This window comes from Phyllobates terribilis, unplaced genomic scaffold, assembly GCF_046119375.1.
Source record: "Phyllobates terribilis strain yellow unplaced genomic scaffold, ASM4611937v1 Scaffold_34__1_contigs__length_13252353, whole genome shotgun sequence".
Classification (NCBI taxonomy): Eukaryota; Metazoa; Chordata; class Amphibia; order Anura; family Dendrobatidae; genus Phyllobates; species Phyllobates terribilis.
This window is the reverse complement of record NW_027362794.1, coordinates 4,789,825-4,809,771: the sequence shown is the minus strand read 5'-3', so window position 1 is coordinate 4,809,771 and position 19,947 is coordinate 4,789,825. Positions and strand designations below refer to the sequence as shown.

Here is a 19,947-nt window from a genome sequence, read left to right as displayed (position 1 = left end):
ACCAAAGTCTTGTCGGATCAGAGGGTCCTCCAGCAGGTAAGTACTTAGACGCCAGAGGCCCCTGTTGACCCTCTGTTCATCCCGGTATTCTAGGTGCACCTCCAAGCCCTTATGGTCAGAAAATATATTTGATGTTAAAACACATTTTACAGGGTTAAAATCATCTGATAGGAAAATAAAATCGATCCTGGAAGACACCCCTCTTCCGGACCACGTATAACCAGGGTCCGTCGGCAGAAGTGACCTCCACGCATCGCATAATTTAAAATCAGTTATAAAATCTTTCAATAGATGACATGACTTATCCAATTTGCGTAAAGGGTCACCCCCCGCTCGTTGTTCACTAGCACAAAGACAATTAAAATCACCCCCTACGATCAGGGGAGATGACCCAGTACAGTACAATGGCAATATCCCAAATAAATTAATTCTCTCTTGCTTATCAGGGGAAGCATAAACATTCATTACACGTAGGGTAAAACCATTAAATTTAAAATGCACTAAAACCACTCTGCCTGGTACTATTTCTGTGACAGTATTTATAGTAATATTTCTCCCACGACAGAGGAAGCCCACCCCCGCTGACTTGTTGTCATTGGAGCCAGACCAGATGGAGGGCCCCAGTCTCCAATCTGTCTTGATGTCATTATAATTTAGTGCATGTTGTATCCCGCATTCCTGTAATAAACATATGTCAAAGTCAGTGGTTTCTAAGTACTTAAATAGAGCAGCCCTACGAACTGGGCTCTTTAATGACTTCACATTCAGTGAGACAAGTCTTAATGTGGGCATTCATAGGTCAGGGTGGTGGATCTTCCATGAGGACACCTGACTCAAAGCCCTGTATGTCAAATTGCTCCAGGACATCCGGGCTAGAGGACCCAAACGACTTGATATTCTGTGAGCCGGCGGTTGCCCCCTCGTAGGTCACGGTTCCCAGCCACATTCCAGGAGACGCTGGGGCTTCGACATTCCGTCTCTTTTTCGGGGCAGACTCCACTAGGTCACTGGTGCAGTCCTCCTCTTCCTCCACCTCCTCCAGGGGGAGAGACTGGTCCATCAGGATAAGATCACCAACACAGATTCCCTGATGTTCGCCACCTAGAAGCAAAGCCCCCTCATCTGGATGGTTAATCGCCCTGGAAGATCCTGAGGCCATCGCTGCGTGGTCCCCTGTAGCCAACCGCACAGGGGCACCACCCTCCAGCCCAACAGGATCGGTATCGGGAACCATCGACACGGAGGATACCCTCCCAGAAGGAGGACCCCTCCGCTCCGGTCCATGCGAGGTCCGCCCATCGTTAAGGGACTTCGATGCAGGGGCCGTCCCAGAGGGGCCTCCGGCTCCCTGCTCCATCCCAGCCTTCTCGCCCTTCGAACCGCCCTCCGACGCCGGCCCGCCAGTGAAGACCGGCGGGCGCATCGGCTCAGCTGCAGAAGATGCAGCTTCTGCGTAGGTCCTGGTCCTGGTCCTGTTGGGGCATCCTCGGAACATGTGCCCCGCCTCACCACAAAGATTGCATTTCCTCCCAGCGGGACAGTCCTTCATTAAATGTCCGTAACAGCTGCAATTATTGCAGCGGTCTACTTTCCTGCCCATGCAGGACGTTTGGGTATGACCCATTTGTCCACAGTTCCTGCAACATACCGGCATTCCAGGGTAAAATAAGTAGCCTCTGCTCTTACCGATCACAAATGTTGAGGGAGGGTGTAGCATTCCTCCCACTCCGCTTGGGTCCCTCTTTAGACGGGCCATGTACCTCCTCTTGCCGCACCAGAAGCCTACCGCGTTCTTCACAGTGCCCAGGTATCTCAGATCGTCACAATAACGGATAAGGTAGGTCGAGATGTCTGCAGCTTCCACAAAGGGGTTCGGGAAATGCACCACGATAGGGATCTCGTCATAGGCAAACAAGAGACAAAAGGTTAGTCCATCCAATTCATCTAAGTAGTTTTTCTCATTTACCTTTTGTACGAGTTGGTGACAGCATCCCTGGCTCTTGAAGGTGATGGTGTAAGTCCCCTTGTACTCGTTGTCCTGGAAGCAGAATATGTCTTCCCGCCGAAACTCCAGAACTCCAAGCAGAATCCTATGGCAGATGTAGTCCAAATTCTTCTCCGTCCTCGATCCTGCTCCAACTTCAATCCTCACGGTGTTCCGCATCCGGGCATCACCCGATGAATATGTGAGCGTTGCCGGCATCCTTCACTCAGGAACGTACCGACTCTTCTCTCTGAAAGGCGCAAGCCTTCATGGGATCCCTTCCCGTTGCTCCCGGACTAATCCTTCCTCCCAATAGCAGCAGGGGGGTTAAGTCCCTCCGAAGAGGAACGATCCCCCCAGGCCGAGAGAAAGGGTACCAAGAGCACCTCACAGGCAAGACCACACAGGTAAACCTGATAGATCGTGCCAAAAGGCCGAGAAGCGATAACCAGAATTGGTTTCGAACTACGGAGCCACCTAAGGATCCTGAAAAGTCCATTTGTGGAGATGAGCTCCTGGACTCCCGTTAAGAAGACATGTTGTCAACCTCTAGATCCCTTACATGCCTGCACTTTTCGGCTTGCTGCTGCTGCAATTCACGCGTTTTAGATCTGCATAACTCCACCTCTTTAAACACAGCACCCTCACCCCCTGCTGTTCCCACCCGCCTCAACACCGTTGGAAGGGAGGAGAACCAATTAAGGCGGGGGATGGGGTGGAACGAGCAGCTGTCTACCCTTAGCAGGAGGGCTGCTGATTACTTACCTCTCCTGCTGCTGCTGGCTGTCCAGCAGCAGACTGAAGGTGGCTGCTGCTGTGCGCAGGTATATAAAGGCTCAGAGCCTATTATGACACGCGCAGCCAGCGTTCCATTGCCACATTCCATCTACTGCAGGCAGGATACCTGGCTGGCTGAATGTCACTGAGAAGCTCACAGAGACCGCCATAAGCAACAGTTTAACAGAATGCCACAGACTAATCAACCTAACTTTTTGGGTTGGGTTCTCTTTTATAGTCTGCAGGCATTAAATGAAAGAAGTCAGTGTTCCAGCAGAGGGAGACAACGTTTCAGAAAAGGCATTGTAGCAAACCAAAAAAGAAATTTTAAGCGCAGCAGAGTAACCAGCGCACATACCTGTTAGCTCAGGTGAGTTTAAAAGGCTGCTGTTGATAACAAGGGCATTTGCTAAATAGATGGTGTGTGTGCAACAATATACTGAAAGGTCAATTATATTGTGCAGCTTATCTCACCACCTGTAGTTATTTAGGTGAAAGCTCCAAAATGCTTGCCTAATATGTCTGTTTATCCAAAAGGAAGTACAGAGGGAGAGCTAGATAGATAGCATTGCGTTACATTACATGGCAATGCAATGCACAGTTGCTGAAGTTGAACCAAAATGAGCTTGTCATCTGGCTTCTGCAACTTTGAACATGAAAAATCCAATGAGGAGAAGAAAAGCGAAGCCAAAGAGTCCATCCCAAAATCCGACAAACAAGCAAAATGAACAAAAAACATTGAATTCAATTCTTTCTGATTTTAGAAACTGCATTAAAGAAGGGGTGCACCGGTCCTGGAGATACTGCAATGCCAGGTCAATGCGTGGAGTGGACAGAGCAAGCTCTTTTTCCATCTCCCTGTTCTAAAAATCCATTTAATATATGGTCCCCAGATAGGGGACGTATCAGATATTAAACTGATAAGAACAGATTTTTTGATTGAAGCTGCATCCAAGGCACTGAAAAATGTGACCGAAGTCACACCAAAACAGCGCACGAGGCGAGGATTCATGTGGACCCTTCCCGGAGGAGAGGGTCCCCAATAAACCATCCCCATCCCTCCGAGCCAGAAGGCCACAGCGAGGGTCAGGGATCTCCGATGCTCTCCCTAGCCGAAGCCGGAGAAGAGCCGTTTTCGTGCTCCCAGCTTCCATCTAGGCTGCCACCCTAGTGGAGCTGGAGCCTGTGTTGGTTTCTCAGCCCAAAGCTGACCGGACCTCCGACCGGGTTTATAAAAATTCCCCTTCCTAGCCCGGAGACCAGGAATAGGGGGGGTTGCTCAGAAAGTATGATTGGCAAAGGTGCGGCGTGCTATGAAGCCAAGTCTTTCTGGGGTTCCCAGTCCCAGTAAGCTTGGACTCCCACCAGGGCGCCTACTCCTGGGGCACATTGCTCCAAAGCCCTCACACTTACCCAGCCTAGTGACTTCGATCCTGGAGGGCCATGTTTTCCATCAGATAACTCTATGAGCCACCTGGCGTACTAACAAGTGCACCAAACCAGTGTGTAATATGCATCAATTTACTAGGGCAGCCCAAGGACAAAACTGCCTTTTCAAAAGATACTACACTTGATCTTAGCCAAAAGGCCGAGAAGCGATAACCAGAATTGGTTTCGAACTACGGAGCCACCTAAGGATCCTGAAAAGTCCATTTGTGGAGATGAGCTCCTGGACTCCCGTTAAGAAGACATGTTGTCAACCTCTAGATCCCTTACATGCCTGCACTTTTCGGCTTGCTGCTGCTGCAATCCACGCGTTTTAGATCTGCATAACTCCACCTCTTTAAACACAGCACCCTCACCCCCTGCTGTTCCCACCCGCCTCAACACCGTTGGAAGGGAGGAGAACCAATTAAGGCGGGGGGTGGGGTGGAACGAGCAGCTGTCTACCCTTAGCAGGAGGGCTGCTGATTACTTACCTCTCCTGCTGCTGCTGGCTGTCCAGCAGCAGACTGAAGGTGGCTGCTGCTGTGCGCAGGTATATAAAGGCTCAGAGCCTATTATGACACGCGCAGCCAGCGTTCCATTGCCACATTCCATCTACTGCAGGCAGGATACCTGGCTGGCTGAATGTCACTGAGAAGCTCACAGAGACCGCCATAAGCAACAGTTTAACAGAATGCCACAGACTAATCAACCCAACTTTTTGGGTTGGGTTCTCTTTTATAGTCTGCAGGCATTAAATGAAAGAAGTCAGTGCTCCAGCAGAGGGAGACAATGTTTCAGAAAAGGCATTGTAGCAAACCAAAAAAGAAATTTTAAGCGCAGCAGAGTAACCAGCGCACATACCTGTTAGCTCAGGTGAGTTTAAAAGGCTGCTGTTGATAACAAGGGCATTTGCTAAATAGATGGTGTGTGTGCAACAATATACTGAAAGGTCAATTATATTGTGCAGCTTATCTCACCACCTGTAGTTATTTAGGTGAAAGCTCCAAAATGCTTGCCTAATATGTCTGTTTATCCAAAAGGAAGTACAGAGGGAGAGCTAGATAGATAGCATTGCGTTACATTACATGGCAATGAAATGCACAGTTGCTGAAGTTGAACCAAAATGAGCTTGTCATCTGGCTTCTGCAACTTTGAACATGAAAAATCCAATGAGGAGAAGAAAAGCGAAGCCAAAGAGTCCATCCCAAAATCCGACAAACAAGCAAAATGAACAAAAAACATTGAATTCAATTCTTTCTGATTTTAGAAACTGCATTAAAGAAGGGGTGCACCGGTCCTGGAGATACTGCAATACCAGGTCAATGCGTGGAGTGGACAGAGCAAGCTCTTTTTCCATCTCCCTGTTCTAAAAATCCATTTAATATATGGTCCCCAGATAGGGGACGTATCAGATATTAAACTGATAAGAACAGATTTTTTTTTTTTTTTTTTTTTTTTTTTAACCAAATCAGATAGGCCGAGCATAAGCTCAATCAAATCGACTTACAAAAGCCTTTCATTGACACTTAGCCTTTCATCACACTTGGTATATAATCAAAAATAAAACCAAACCTTATCATCAGGTACATTATACACTACTAATTAAACTTTACCAAAAACCTCCACTTTTTAAACTTCCAGATCCCTTCAGCATCTATAATACTTCCACGTTCCTGATCCCAGAGGTATATTACATACATACGTGACAGAATCAATCTCAAACATTCATTAACTGACATTTTCTTCCTTTTAAAAACTAACAAATTCCTCGCATCCCACAAACTTTCAATTACACACACCACCAACAACCATAAAATCCTATCCTTAATTCTACTACATGCACCCAACCCAAACATAGCAAGTTTCCAATTAACATACTTTACACCCACCAATTCCTTGCAAAGTCCCCCTATACCCTTCCATACATCATATGCAAAATCACAATCCCATACCATATGTCTAACATGCTCTCTCAAACCACATCCATCCCTCGGGCATACCTCAGATTTAACTAAATCCCTCTTCTTTTGCACATCTCTAACAGGCAAAATGTCATGCAATATCATCCAAGCGATATCTCTCTGTCTGTTAGTCACACCATCTATACTTAATTTTCTCCACATCTCGGTTACTTCCTCCCCTCTCAACCCATTGATATTACATACCACCTCACGCTCACGCACCATCCTAATGACTTTCTTCTTTTGCCTAAAATCACTCATGTTAACGGACAACAAATCATACTTCCTTACAAATTTCTCAACACAACCATACCATACAGGACACTTAAAAGCAACAGGCACTCTAGCATCCCTTTTGACCCACTTTAAGCCATAAAGCATCCATCCAGCCGAATACTTCATCATATAAGCACACTTATTACTTTTCCCTAGAACCACCACCACCATTTTCACGTAACTAATCCCTAAAAAGAAATCAATATTTGGAAAATCCAAACCACCATTTACACATAACTTATAGACATATTCCCGTTTCAATTTCTCCATGCGACTTCCCCAAAGAAAATTAAAGATGAATTTCTCAGTTTTCCTAATTTTCTTAAAAGCAGCAGGATATACATTCGCAACAAACAACAAAATAGGCAAAATAACCGCCTTAATAATCAGAACTTTCCCAGTCAGAGTTAATTCTCTCATTCGCCAAAAATTCAACTTGCGCACCACTCTCACCCCACAATCTTCCCAACTCTCATTTCCTTTCAAATCATCATTAAACTTAATCCCAAGCACCTTTATTGCACCATCCTCACACCTCACACCATCCATCCGTACATTCCTCTCACAAAAACATTTAAAGGAACTCTTAGTCCAATTGACCTTAAAAGCTGAGACACTACAAAACAAACTTAATATCAACCTTGCCCTACTCATCGCAGCCATATTCCCACTCACAATCACTACATCATCCATGTAACCTAGAATTCTCACATCCTTTCCATTACTCCCAGGAATCATCACACCTCTCATAACCTTATCCTTCCTAACCATACACATCAACACTTCAATTACACTAATAAACAAAAAAGGGGACATAGGGCACCCCTGACGCACTCCTGATTTAATTCTCACTTTCTCACTCAACCACCCATTCACCAAAAATTCACTTGAAACATTACAATACAAACTCCTAACACAGTTTACAAAATTCCTGGAATAACCCATCTTAGACAAAACCTTAAACATAAAGCTATGTGACACACGGTCAAAAGCTTTTTCAAAATCAACCGAAAACAACAAACATTTCTGCTTACGACTCATACAATCCCCAATCACATCACGCAACAACACCAAATTTTCAGTCATACTTCTCCCAGGCACTGCACACACTTGATCTTCATCCACCACACCGCCAATCACTTCCCGCATCCGGCTAGCCAACAATTTACTAAACACCTTATAGTCTGCATTCAAAAGGGTGATTGGCCTCCAATTCCCCAAATCCTTTTTATCACCTTTCTTATGAACCAAAACCACCACCCCATCTCTCATAGATTCACTCAACATATTCTCCGTGAACATATATTGGCACACCTCCAATAAGTCATTTCCCATCGTGTCCCATTCCTTAACATATAACTCCACGGGCAGTCCATCCTTCCCAGGTGTTTTATTCTTACTTGCAGACATCACAACTTTTTTAACTTCATCCAACACAATTACATCATCCAATATTTCACGTTCATCCTCACCCAAACAACCTTCTAAACACCCCAAAGCATCAGTCAACATCCTATCATCAACCCATTTTTCCCCATACAACTCCTTATAAAACAACACCACCTCCTGCATCACATCCTTCCCACTCACACACACCCCATCACCATTCACCACCTCATCCATATCCACTTTCTTCCCAAAAACTTTTTTGAAAAAAAACCTTGTGCATTTCTCATTTTTCTCCAAATGTTCAATCTTAGAACGGTAAATAATTTCTTTCCCTTTACCCTCAATATATTTCTTAATCTCTTCTTTCACTTGACACATCAAAACATCCACATCCACTCCAATCATCCTTAACTTCCTCAGCCACTCCAGTCTAGAGCTTAAATCATTAAATTTTGCTCTATTCATTGCTGCTTTCCTCCTGCCCCTTTTTCTAAAGAAAAAACCAATCTCACTCTTCATCCAGTCCCACCACTCAAGCACATTCCTGAAATCACTTTTTTTATCCCTCCACCTAACATACATTCGCCTAAAATCACGCATGATCCTATTATCTTCCAGCAAACGCACATTAAGTTTCCACACGCCACCACCATATACAAAGGAAATCTTACCTTCTAGACGTGCCCTCAAACACACATGGTCAGAGAAGGGAACATCTTCCTGCTGGAAATTCCTACAAATAACATTTTGTGAAGAAAAGAAGATACGGTCTATTCTAGACTCTATGCCTCCCCTGTCGGCCTTATAGGTCGAAGGAGGTGGATTACCTAAAAAAACTTCCGCAGCATCCTGTAAGGAAAAATCCGCCACAAGACTCTTGAGTCTTTTACCTGTAACATCCATCTTATCCCCCTCCGTCACACAATTGAAATCTCCAACAAAAATTATTGGCATTTTGCCAGATAAAAAAAAACATAATTTCTCAAAAATTTCCAGCCTCTCCCCTTTATCTATTGGTGCATACATATTTACCACCCTAACCCTCCACCCCCTACAATTTAACTCACATATTACACACCTCCCCGCCTCCACCACCATGTAACTTTCTATCTTAACACTATAACCCTTCACCAAAACACCTACCCCACAATTTTTATTACATACAGAACCAGACCACACACTTTGACCTAAAGGCCATGCATTTTCACTTAAGGGATCGGAGATCCCACACTCCTGGACACAGTATACGTCCGCATCCAAGTTGCTCAAGTAGTCCAAAATTGCCACTCTTCTCGACTCAGATTTAATCAGCCGAACATTTAGCGACAAGATGCTGAGAGCAACTTGGGCACCCATCTATTAATTTGATGTGGCAGGTCACGACAACATGCCCACCTGTACATCATCCTAACCCTTCTGGGGGTAGGACGCTGGACGTGCAGATATCGTAGTTTGTGCCTTCCCCCAAAAAAGACACATCTTGGGGATCGGATGCAGTAGGGTACACCCGGGCTGGACTCACACTGCAATCACTTAAAGGGGAAAAGGATGGTTCAGTTTTCTTCTTTTTCTTCACTGAAGCGCCTCCATCTTCATCTGAACTATAATCCCGCCGCTGGGGGTCAAAGTCCCCCTGACCTCCCTCCTCCTCAAGGTCAGAAACGACATCGCTCCAGGCCACATGCGGTGTTCTGGTCAGATCAGACTCCTCTTCCCCCTGCAATGTAACCATCATGTCTGGAATTTCAGCCTCCAGATCCTCCACCGGGGCCACTTCCATGCCTGTACGATCATCAGTTATCGTCTCAGACTCACTGACATCTGAAGCCACAGACGCGGCCCTCTGCACCGGTGGCTCAGGTGCCAGCTCCATATTTCCTCTTACATTCACACGAACCAGTTCTGGAAAAGCAACCCGAGCCTCCTCCTCATCCAGGAAAGCCAGAGTAGATATCGGAGCAGTCGGAGTTGGAGCAGTCGGAGTTGTAGCTGTGGGTGCAGGAGATTCATTTCTTCTCCTTCCCCTTCCCGCTGCCCCCGCATATGAACCAGGATGGAATATACAGTCTCTGAAGGCATGCCCCTTCTCTCCGCAGAGGTTACAGACTATTTCATTTTTGCAATTATTGGAAGAATGACCCACCTCATTGCACTTCCTGCAAATAATCTGTCTGATGTCGCATGCTTCCTGAGTATGGCCATACCTCCTACAATGACGACAAAACCTGGGCGCATTGGGGAAGAACAGGTAACCCCGCTCACTCCCAATGGAAAAATTTGATGGAGGATAATGTATACCCCCTGGTTCATCAGGACTTTCCCGGAACTTGACCATGAAACGATATTTACCGGTCCATAGTTCCTCCTCATTCATGACTTTTACTGCCACCTTGGTAATATAGCAGTGCCTATTTAGAAAGGCATAAATCAAAGCCAAGTCCACATGTGGGTTGTACATGAAAACAGTCAGAGGTACCTCTTTGGAGCAATACAAGATGACAAAAGTCAGCCCATCCAAATATTGATTGTCCAAATTCTTTTTCAAACAATCATAGAAATTGTTGCAAACAGCCATAGAAGTAAATACAAGATTATACTTGCTTTTGAATTGCTGGAGGCACAAGATTTCTTCCTTCTTCACTTCAAGGAGTCCAAACAAAATCTCCTTCACCACGAAGCTGAGGGTAAAGATTCCTTCTTTGCCTTCTTCCACATCAATCTGGATTCCAAACTTCACTCGAGCCTCACCGGGCCCAGCGTATCGAATGCGTCCCATTATCGCTAGTCGTGTCTACTGGCCAACTCCTTATAGCAGCAAGTGGCTTAAGCCATAAAATGGCGATGCCACAGGGCCAAGAGTTAACGCACAGACAGCCAAATGACTAGACCCATTACAGATCTGAGCCAAAAGGCCGAGAAGCGATAACCAGAATTGGTTTCGAACTACGGAGCCACCTAAGGATCCTGAAAAGTCCATTTGTGGAGATGAGCTCCTGGACTCCCGTTAAGAAGACATGTTGTCAACCTCTAGATCCCTTACATGCCTGCACTTTTCGGCTTGCTGCTGCTGCAATCCACGCGTTTTAGATCTGCATAACTCCACCTCTTTAAACACAGCACCCTCACCCCCTGCTGTTCCCACCCGCCTCAACACCGTTGGAAGGGAGGAGAACCAATTAAGGCGGGGGGTGGGGTGGAACGAGCAGCTGTCTACCCTTAGCAGGAGGGCTGCTGATTACTTACCTCTCCTGCTGCTGCTGGCTGTCCAGCAGCAGACTGAAGGTGGCTGCTGCTGTGCGCAGGTATATAAAGGCTCAGAGCCTATTATGACACGCGCAGCCAGCGTTCCATTGCCACATTCCATCTACTGCAGGCAGGATACCTGGCTGGCTGAATGTCACTGAGAAGCTCACAGAGACCGCCATAAGCAACAGTTTAACAGAATGCCACAGACTAATCAACCCAACTTTTGGGTTGGGTTCTCTTTTATAGTCTGCAGGCATTAAATGAAAGAAGTCAGTGTTCCAGCAGAGGGAGACAACGTTTCAGAAAAGGCATTGTAGCAAACCAAAAAAGAAATTTTAAGCGCAGCAGAGTAACCAGCGCACATACCTGTTAGCTCAGGTGAGTTTAAAAGGCTGCTGTTGATAACAAGGGCATTTGCTAAATAGATGGTGTGTGTGCAACAATATACTGAAAGGTCAATTATATTGTGCAGCTTATCTCACCACCTGTAGTTATTTAGGTGAAAGCTCCAAAATGCTTGCCTAATATGTCTGTTTATCCAAAAGGAAGTACAGAGGGAGAGCTAGATAGATAGCATTGCGTTACATTACATGGCAATGCAATGCACAGTTGCTGAAGTTGAACCAAAATGAGCTTGTCATCTGGCTTCTGCAACTTTGAACATGAAAAATCCAATGAGGAGAATAAAAGTGAAGCCAAAGAGTCCATCCCAAAATCCGACAAACAAGCAAAATGAACAAAAAACATTGAATTCAATTCTTTCTGATTTTAGAAACTGCATTAAAGAAGGGGTGCACCGGTCCTGGAGATACTGCAATACCAGGTCAATGCGTGGAGTGGACAGAGCAAGCTCTTTTTCCATCTCCCTGTTCTAAAAATCCATTTAATATATGGTCCCCAGATAGGGGACGTATCAGATATTAAACTGATAAGAACAGATTTTTTTTTAATTTGGCTATCCCCTGCAGAGGGATAAAACCGTTTATTAAAACTTTAACAAATTACAAGCATAATTAGACAAATACCAAACGTTAAAAGACAAATGAAATTTACAAAACAAAAAAATACAAAGATTTTAAATAATTAGGTTCCATTGGTCAACAAGCCATTTTTTGGAAATATGTACATTCTTCTTTTTGTCAATTAAATAATAAGTATGCATTTCACATAAACATAAACTTAAAACATCATTCACTGATAAAACATCTTGTTTAAAAATAGCAATATTGCGCGCTTTCCAGAGAGATGACTTGGCGCAGTTCACTGTCTTCCAAGCCATTGTGTACTGGTCCATTGTGGGGCATTCCATAAGTCCGTATAGCACAGTTTTATATGTAAAGTCCTTGAGGTCTGCCACCCTTTCCAGTAGGGGGAGCAGTCTTCTCCAGAAATCCTTTGCAAAATTACATGTCCATAATAGATGTTCCACCGTTTCCTCTTCTTGGCATCCGGCTCTTGGGCAGATGGCAGACCTCACAAATCCTCTTCTGTATTGGAATGCCCGGCAAGGAAGACAGCGGTGCATGCAACTCCAAGCCAGATCTCTCTGTTCATTAAAAAGATAAAAAACGTTAATCATTTTCCAGATAGACATAGATTTGTCATCATCATATCTGTCAACATTACATATTTCCTCACTTTTACGTATTTCTTTAATTAGTTTCTTACTATTTCTTAATTCCTCTATTTTCTTAGTCCCTAAATTAAAATCGGACACTATTTTCCTTAAAATCTCATAATGCGTCGACAAATTAAAAGCATGGGGCGCAGATATATTAACTTCATACCATCCAAACTTTCTCATAAAAAATCCTGTATTAAAACGCATAAAAAAGGACCAATAGTGATTCTTAAAAAGGGCATTAAAACAGTAAACGAACAGATGGATTAAAAGAAACCTATTAAAATCTGGAAAATCTTTACCACCTTTTACTTTTGATTTCATCATGATTTCTCTTTTCAGCTTTTCCATTTTTGAGTTCCAAAAGAAGGTAAAACAGGTTTTGGTTATCTTTTTTAAAACATTAACAGGCGGGGGGAAAACCATGCTAAGATACAATAAAAGAGGTAAAATCACCATCTTTAAAACCAATACTTTACCCTCCATTGTAAGTCTCCTCATGTTCCACATACATATTTTCGTATTTACTTTCTGTGTAACTGTTTCCCAACTATTATAACCATCATTATTTTCAGTGAATGATATACCTAAAATGGAAATGGATTCGGAGACATTAATTGGTACATCACGTAAAATCATCCCCCCAACACTTAAAATGTTACACTTATTAAAATTGATTTTAAAACCAGAAGCTAGACAAAAGGATTGCACTTGATGGAGAGTGGCCGTAAGTGATGGTGCATCTGTACACAAGACCGCCACGTCATCCATGTAGCCTACAACCTTGGCCTCCAAACCACCGCTTCCAGGCAGAGGGACACCGCATATCTGTTTATTTTGGCGTATTGCACATAACATTGGTTCCAGTGCACAGATAAACAGTAGGGGGGACAGAGGGCATCCCTGTTTCACCCCTGACCGTAAAAATACCTCTTGTGTCTTAAAACCATTCACTAAAATCTTACTTGTACAATCCTTGTAAAATGCTTTAAGCGATAGTAAAAACCCTTCTGGTATGCCCATTTTCTCTAAAACTTTAAAAAGATAAAAGTGTGAGACACGGTCAAATGCTTTTTTAAAATCAATAGATAAAATCGCCATTTTCCCCTTTCTGTCTTTCACATCCTCAATACAGTCTTTCACTAAATTCAGATTGTCCCATATACTGCGCCCCGGCACCCCACACACTTGATTAGAATGAATAACTTTGCTGATGACTTCTTTTAGACGATTTGCACAAATTTTAGCCATTATTTTATAGTCACAATTTAAAAGTGTTATTGGTCTCCAGTTTTCTAATTTTGATTTATCACCTTTTTTGTATAGGAGGGAGACTTCACCTTTCTTCCAGGAATTTAATAAAACCTTATTATTAAAAACCTCAGTAAACAAATAAAACAAATCATCTTTTAAAATATCATAAAAACATACATAAAATTCTATTGGGATGCCATCAGGACCAGGGACCTTTCCATTTTTAAAACTTTTAATAGTTTTTAATACTTCTTGTTCCGTTAAAACTTGGGATAAAAACTCTTGGGATGCGGGATCTAAAACAGCCGTTAGTCCTTTCAGCGAATCATCCATTAATTTATTATCTATATTTTTTCCATGAAAAAGATTAGAAAAAAAAACCTCTACTTTACCCAGCATATTTTTTATATTATTCTCACCATCTATATGGTCAATTATCACTTTTTCTTTTTTATTTTTCCTAAAAAAATATCTGGAACACTTTTCATTTTCTTCTATATGTTGTACTCTAGAACGAAAAATTATCTCTTTTCCTTTTTGTTCTAGCCATTTTGAAATCTCTTCTTTTAAGTTTGAAATATCAAGTTGTACATCTATCCCATTGTCTCTGAGCTTAAATAATGTTTGTAGGCGGGTATTTAAAATTCTATATTCTTCATATTTTTCTTTGGCTCTACATATACTCTTTTTAATAAAAAAGTCTTTTATTTTTACTTTCATTCTATCCCACCATACACTCATAGTCTCATTTGTTTTTTTCCCTTTTCTACATTTCCTATAAAACTCAATAAAATCTGATAAAATCTGCGGGTCGGTTAAAAGGGATACGTTCATTTTCCAGCTTTTCTTACCACATTTTTTGTTGTCATTTACTTTTATGGTAAAGGATAAAAGTTTATGGTCTGAAAATATATTAGTTAAAACTTCACATTTGGCAGGTATTGTTTTGTCTGAACCAAAAATAAAATCAATCCTAGAGCTACAATTAGCATTGTTCCAAGTGAAACCGGCGTCCTCTGGGCTGTCACTATGACACTCTTTATATATGTCTATCAATTTAGCATCTTTGACTATATCATGTAGCATACCTGAGGTTTTATCGTAGTTCCTGCTTACAGAGCTGGAGCACCGGTTTTCACCTTTTAAAACACAATTAAAATCCCCTGCTAAGATAAAAGGTTCAGAGTTATTAATAAATAAAGGTAAAAGATCAAGCATTTCGGCTCTTTCATTTTTCTCTGGGGATCCATAAAAATTTAAAAACTGCCATCTAATACCATCAATAAAAGCTTTCACTAATAAAATACGACCTGGTAAAATTTCCTGAATAAAATCAATTAAAACGTTCCCTTTAAAAAGTATGGCTACACCCGCTGATCCTGCAGCATTCGATCCGGACCAGACAGATGGCCCACACTTCCACTCATCTTTATATTTTTGATATGACATTTCATGTGGGATATTACATTCTTGCAGAAAAAATACAGATGCAGTAAAACACGTAAAAAAATTAAAAAGAGCAGTTCTTCTCGTGTTAGATTTTATGCCTCTCACGTTGAGGGAAATACCTTTGAGTTCAGCCATCATTAGAAAATGTAGAAATTTTACTTAGGTAACTAAGAGCAACGGATTTACCTGTCCGATGAACCTGATCAGACCACTGGGCTTGCGCCTCCCTCCTCATCTGATAGTATCGTCACGAGAGTCTCCGTGGAGGAGGAAAGATTACCACATTTATATAAACCCGACGCTACACTGGCATAGCTCGGAGGGCTGGCTGGCAGAACCCGCTGGGTCTCCATTGGCTGGCCATGCAGTTCCTCATCAGGTGGGTCCCCGAGGGGTTCCGCCGCCCCTGTTTGACCTGTAGAAGGTCGTCCTATAGGAGGAGGTTGCGCACAAGGCAGAGCCTCTGACTCTTCAGAGGCAGCAAGATCCCGGTCCCCACCTGTAGCAGCGGAGACCGAAACCCCTGAGGGTCCAGCGTCCACGTCCCCTTCTGAAGAAGTGTCCATCTGTTCACCTCCTGCTGCCTCCTCCGAACCACCCTTTTTCTTTTTCTTAGGACCCACCTTTATCCACTCAGCGCCCTCAGCCCTAGGAGACCCAGACTGGGCATGGGCTTCTGCGTCGGCCTTTTGCCGGTCCCTTTTGACCTTACCAGTAGTGCCCTTCTGCTCCTTCTCAGCCCTCCTTTTGGACTCTCGCAGGTCCTGCAGCCAGGTTTTGGGATTTGGTATTTTACCTGTCATAGACTCTGGAGACATTTCACTATTTGGTACGCCCTTATTGTCTCCAGAGGCTCCAGGTTGTTGTTCCTCCTCCTGAGGGGTGGTCTGATCTTTTGGTCCTTGGTCGGACGTCTTGGACTTTCCCTTTTGCTCATCTTCCCGAAATCTGTGAGGGCAAGAAAAATAAAAGTGACCTGGAGTCTGGCAAAAACTACATTTCTTTTCCTTAGGGCATTCTTTTGTCTCATGTTCTTCACTAGCACAATTTCTACATGATACATTACAGTTTTCTTTTGAATGACCATAGCGCCCACAATTTCTGCAATATACTGGCATCCCAGAAAAGAAGAAATCCCCATTTGTTTGTCCAATTTTAAAACGGGCAGGGGGAAGCCGTATACCACCTGGTGTATTTGGATCTCTTATACACTTCACAAGAAATTTCCACTTAGATGTCCATATGTTATATTCATTAAGTATCTTCCCAATACATTTAACACTTTTAAAATAAATTGCTAAAAATGACATAATTTCTGGAGCAGAAACAAAAGGCGAAAATACTTTTACGACAACAAGTCTTACCTCATCCAGGACGTGCTCAACAATTTGTATCCCTTTCAGAACAGGACTATTTTCAACTTTTTTTAACTTTTCTAGAACATCTCTGAAAATACCTTCTCCGGTGAATGTGATGTCATAGTCACCTCTTCTAGGATAATCCTGGATGGACAGAATTTCATTCCTCTGCACGCCAAGAAGGTTCCTGAGCACGTCCTGGACTACATACCCTAATTTCCTCATATCCGAGCCACCCGCCGTGAAGTGAACTCGGATAGAGTTTTTTAGCCTCGCATAAAGAGGCACGAGGTTAGGGTCAACCTCCATGGAAACCGCAACAAGGTTGCAAATTGCAGCCGCTTGCAATCTGCGCTCCCAGTGTTCTTGCAGCGAAAGACACCTGGAAGCTGGGGGATCGCAACACGTTACCCTGGGACTAAGCCCTCTCCCTAATAGCAGCAAGCAGGTTAAGTCCACCAAAGTGGACGATCCTGCCAGGCCAAGGAGAGGGGTACCCGAGTACCCTTCAACTACAATCTCCTGCAATAAAGCACTTGATCGTAGCCAAAAGGCCGAGAAGCGATAACCAGAATTGGTTTCGAACTACGGAGCCACCTAAGGATCCTGAAAAGTCCATTTGTGGAGATGAGCTCCTGGACTCCCGTTAAGAAGACATGTTGTCAACCTCTAGATCCCTTACATGCCTGCACTTTTCGGCTTGCTGCTGCTGCAATCCACGCGTTTTAGATCTGCATAACTCCACCTCTTTAAACACAGCACCCTCACCCCCTGCTGTTCCCACCCGCCTCAACACCGTTGGAAGGGAGGAGAACCAATTAAGGCGGGGGGTGGGGTGGAACGAGCAGCTGTCTACCCTTAGCAGGAGGGCTGCTGATTACTTACCTCTCCTGCTGCTGCTGGCTGTCCAGCAGCAGACTGAAGGTGGCTGCTGCTGTGCGCAGGTATATAAAGGCTCAGAGCCTATTATGACACGCGCAGCCAGCGTTCCATTGCCACATTCCATCTACTGCAGGCAGGATACCTGGCTGGCTGAATGTCACTGAGAAGCTCACAGAGACCGCCATAAGCAACAGTTTAACAGAATGCCACAGACTAATCAACCCAACTTTTTGGGTTGGGTTCTCTTTTATAGTCTGCAGGCATTAAATGAAAGAAGTCAGTGTTCCAGCAGAGGGAGACAACGTTTCAGAAAAGGCATTGTAGCAAACCAAAAAAGAAATTTTAAGCGCAGCAGAGTAACCAGCGCACATACCTGTTAGCTCAGGTGAGTTTAAAAGGCTGCTGTTGATAACAAGGGCACTTGCTAAATAGATGGTGTGTGTGCAACAATATACTGAAAGGTCAATTATATTGTGCAGCTTATCTCACCACCTGTAGTTATTTAGGTGAAAGCTCCAAAATGCTTGCCTAATATGTCTGTTTATCCAAAAGGAAGTACAGAGGGAGAGCTAGATAGATAGCATTGCGTTACATTACATGGCAATGCAATGCACAGTTGCTGAAGTTGAACCAAAATGAGCTTGTCATCTGGCTTCTGCAACTTTGAACATGAAAAATCCAATGAGGAGAAGAAAAGCGAAGCCAAAGAGTCCATCCCAAAATCCGACAAACAAGCAAAATGAACAAAAAACATTGAATTCAATTCTTTCTGATTTTAGAAACTGCATTAAAGAAGGGGTGCACCGGTCCTGGAGATACTGCAATACCAGGTCAATGCGTGGAGTGGACAGAGCAAGCTCTTTTTCCATCTCCCTGTTCTAAAAATCCATTTAATATATGGTCCCCAGATAGGGGACGTATCAGATATTAAACTGATAAGAACAGATACTACACTTGATCTTAGCCAAAAGGCCGAGAAGCGATAACCAGAATTGGTTTCGAACTACGGAGCCACCTAAGGATCCTGAAAAGTCCATTTGTGGAGATGAGCTCCTGGACTCCCGTTAAGAAGACATGTTGTCAACCTCTAGATCCCTTACATGCCTGCACTATTCGGCTTGCTGCTGCTGCAATCCACGCGTTTTAGATCTGCATAACTCCACCTCTTTAAACACAGCACCCTCACCCCCTGCTGTTCCCACCCGCCTCAACACCGTTGGAAGGGAGGAGAACCAATTAAGGCGGGGGGTGGGGTGGAACGAGCAGCTGTCTACCCTTAGCAGGAGGGCTGCTGATTACTTACCTCTCCTGCTGCTGCTGGCTGTCCAGCAGCAGACTGAAGGTGGCTGCTGCTGTGCGCAGGTATATAAAGGCTCAGAGCCTATTATGACACGCGCAGCCAGCGTTCCATTGCCACATTCCATCTACTGCAGGCAGGATACCTGGCTGGCTGAATGTCACTGAGAAGCTCACAGAGACCGCCATAAGCAACAGTTTAACAGAATGCCACAGACTAATCAACCCAACTTTTTGGCTTGGGTTCTCTTTTATAGTCTGCAGGCATTAAATGAAAGAAGTCAGTGTTCCAGCAGAGGGAGACAACGTTTCAGAAAAGGCATTGTAGCAAACCAAAATAGAAATTTTAAGCGCAGCAGAGTAACCAGCTCACATACCTGTTAGCTCAGGTGAGTTTAAAAGGCTGCTGTTGATAACAAGGGCATTTGCTAAATAGATGGTGTGTGTGCAACAATATACTGAAAGGTCAATTATATTGTGCAGCTTATCTCACCACCTGTAGTTATTTAGGTGAAAGCTCCAAAATGCTTGCCTAATATGTCTGTTTATCCAAAAGGAAGTACAGAGGGAGAGCTAGATAGATAGCATTGCGTTACATTACATGGCAATGCAATGCACAGTTGCTGAAGTTGAACCAAAATGAGCTTGTCATCTGGCTTCTGCAACTTTGAACATGAAAAATCCAATGAGGAGAATAAAAGTGAAGCCAAAGAGTCCATCCCAAAATCCGACAAACAGCAAAATGAACAAAAAACATTGAATTCAATTCTTTCTGATTTTAGAAACTGCATTAAAGAAGGGGTGCACCGGTCCTGGAGATACTGCAATACCAGGTCAATGCGTGGAGTGGACAGAGCAAGCTCTTTTTCCATCTCCCTGTTCTAAAAATCCATTTAATATATGGTCCCCAGATAGGGGACGTATCAGATATTAAACTGATAAGAACAGATTTTTATTTTATTTTTTTTTTTTTTTTTATCGAAAGCCCGAATTCGTGTACAAAACCCGAGTGCGCTTAAAAAAGTG

General features: G+C 43.6%; 5 non-coding genes and 1 pseudogene across 5 annotated transcripts; all 6 read right to left on the bottom strand.

Moving 5' to 3' along the window:
- Nucleotides 1-3,539: 3,539 nt before the first annotated feature.
- On the bottom strand, nt 3,540-3,721 carry LOC141181905 (U2 spliceosomal RNA). The gene has a single exon (XR_012257435.1). It is a non-coding gene; the product is annotated as a U2 spliceosomal RNA (small nuclear RNA).
- A 524-nt stretch (nt 3,722-4,245) lies between these two features.
- Nucleotides 4,246-4,361, bottom strand: LOC141182102 (U2 spliceosomal RNA; annotated as a pseudogene).
- A 1,109-nt stretch (nt 4,362-5,470) lies between these two features.
- On the bottom strand, nt 5,471-5,663 carry LOC141182026 (U2 spliceosomal RNA). The gene has a single exon (XR_012257521.1). It is a non-coding gene; the product is annotated as a U2 spliceosomal RNA (small nuclear RNA).
- A 6,184-nt stretch (nt 5,664-11,847) lies between these two features.
- On the bottom strand, nt 11,848-12,035 carry LOC141181963 (U2 spliceosomal RNA). The gene has a single exon (XR_012257477.1). It is a non-coding gene; the product is annotated as a U2 spliceosomal RNA (small nuclear RNA).
- Nucleotides 12,036-18,418: 6,383 nt separating this feature from the next.
- LOC141181186 (U2 spliceosomal RNA) lies at nt 18,419-18,609 on the bottom strand. The gene has a single exon (XR_012256787.1). It is a non-coding gene; the product is annotated as a U2 spliceosomal RNA (small nuclear RNA).
- A 1,108-nt stretch (nt 18,610-19,717) lies between these two features.
- LOC141182025 (U2 spliceosomal RNA) lies at nt 19,718-19,912 on the bottom strand. Its single transcript, XR_012257520.1, has one exon. It is a non-coding gene; the product is annotated as a U2 spliceosomal RNA (small nuclear RNA).
- Nucleotides 19,913-19,947: the final 35 nt, after the last annotated feature.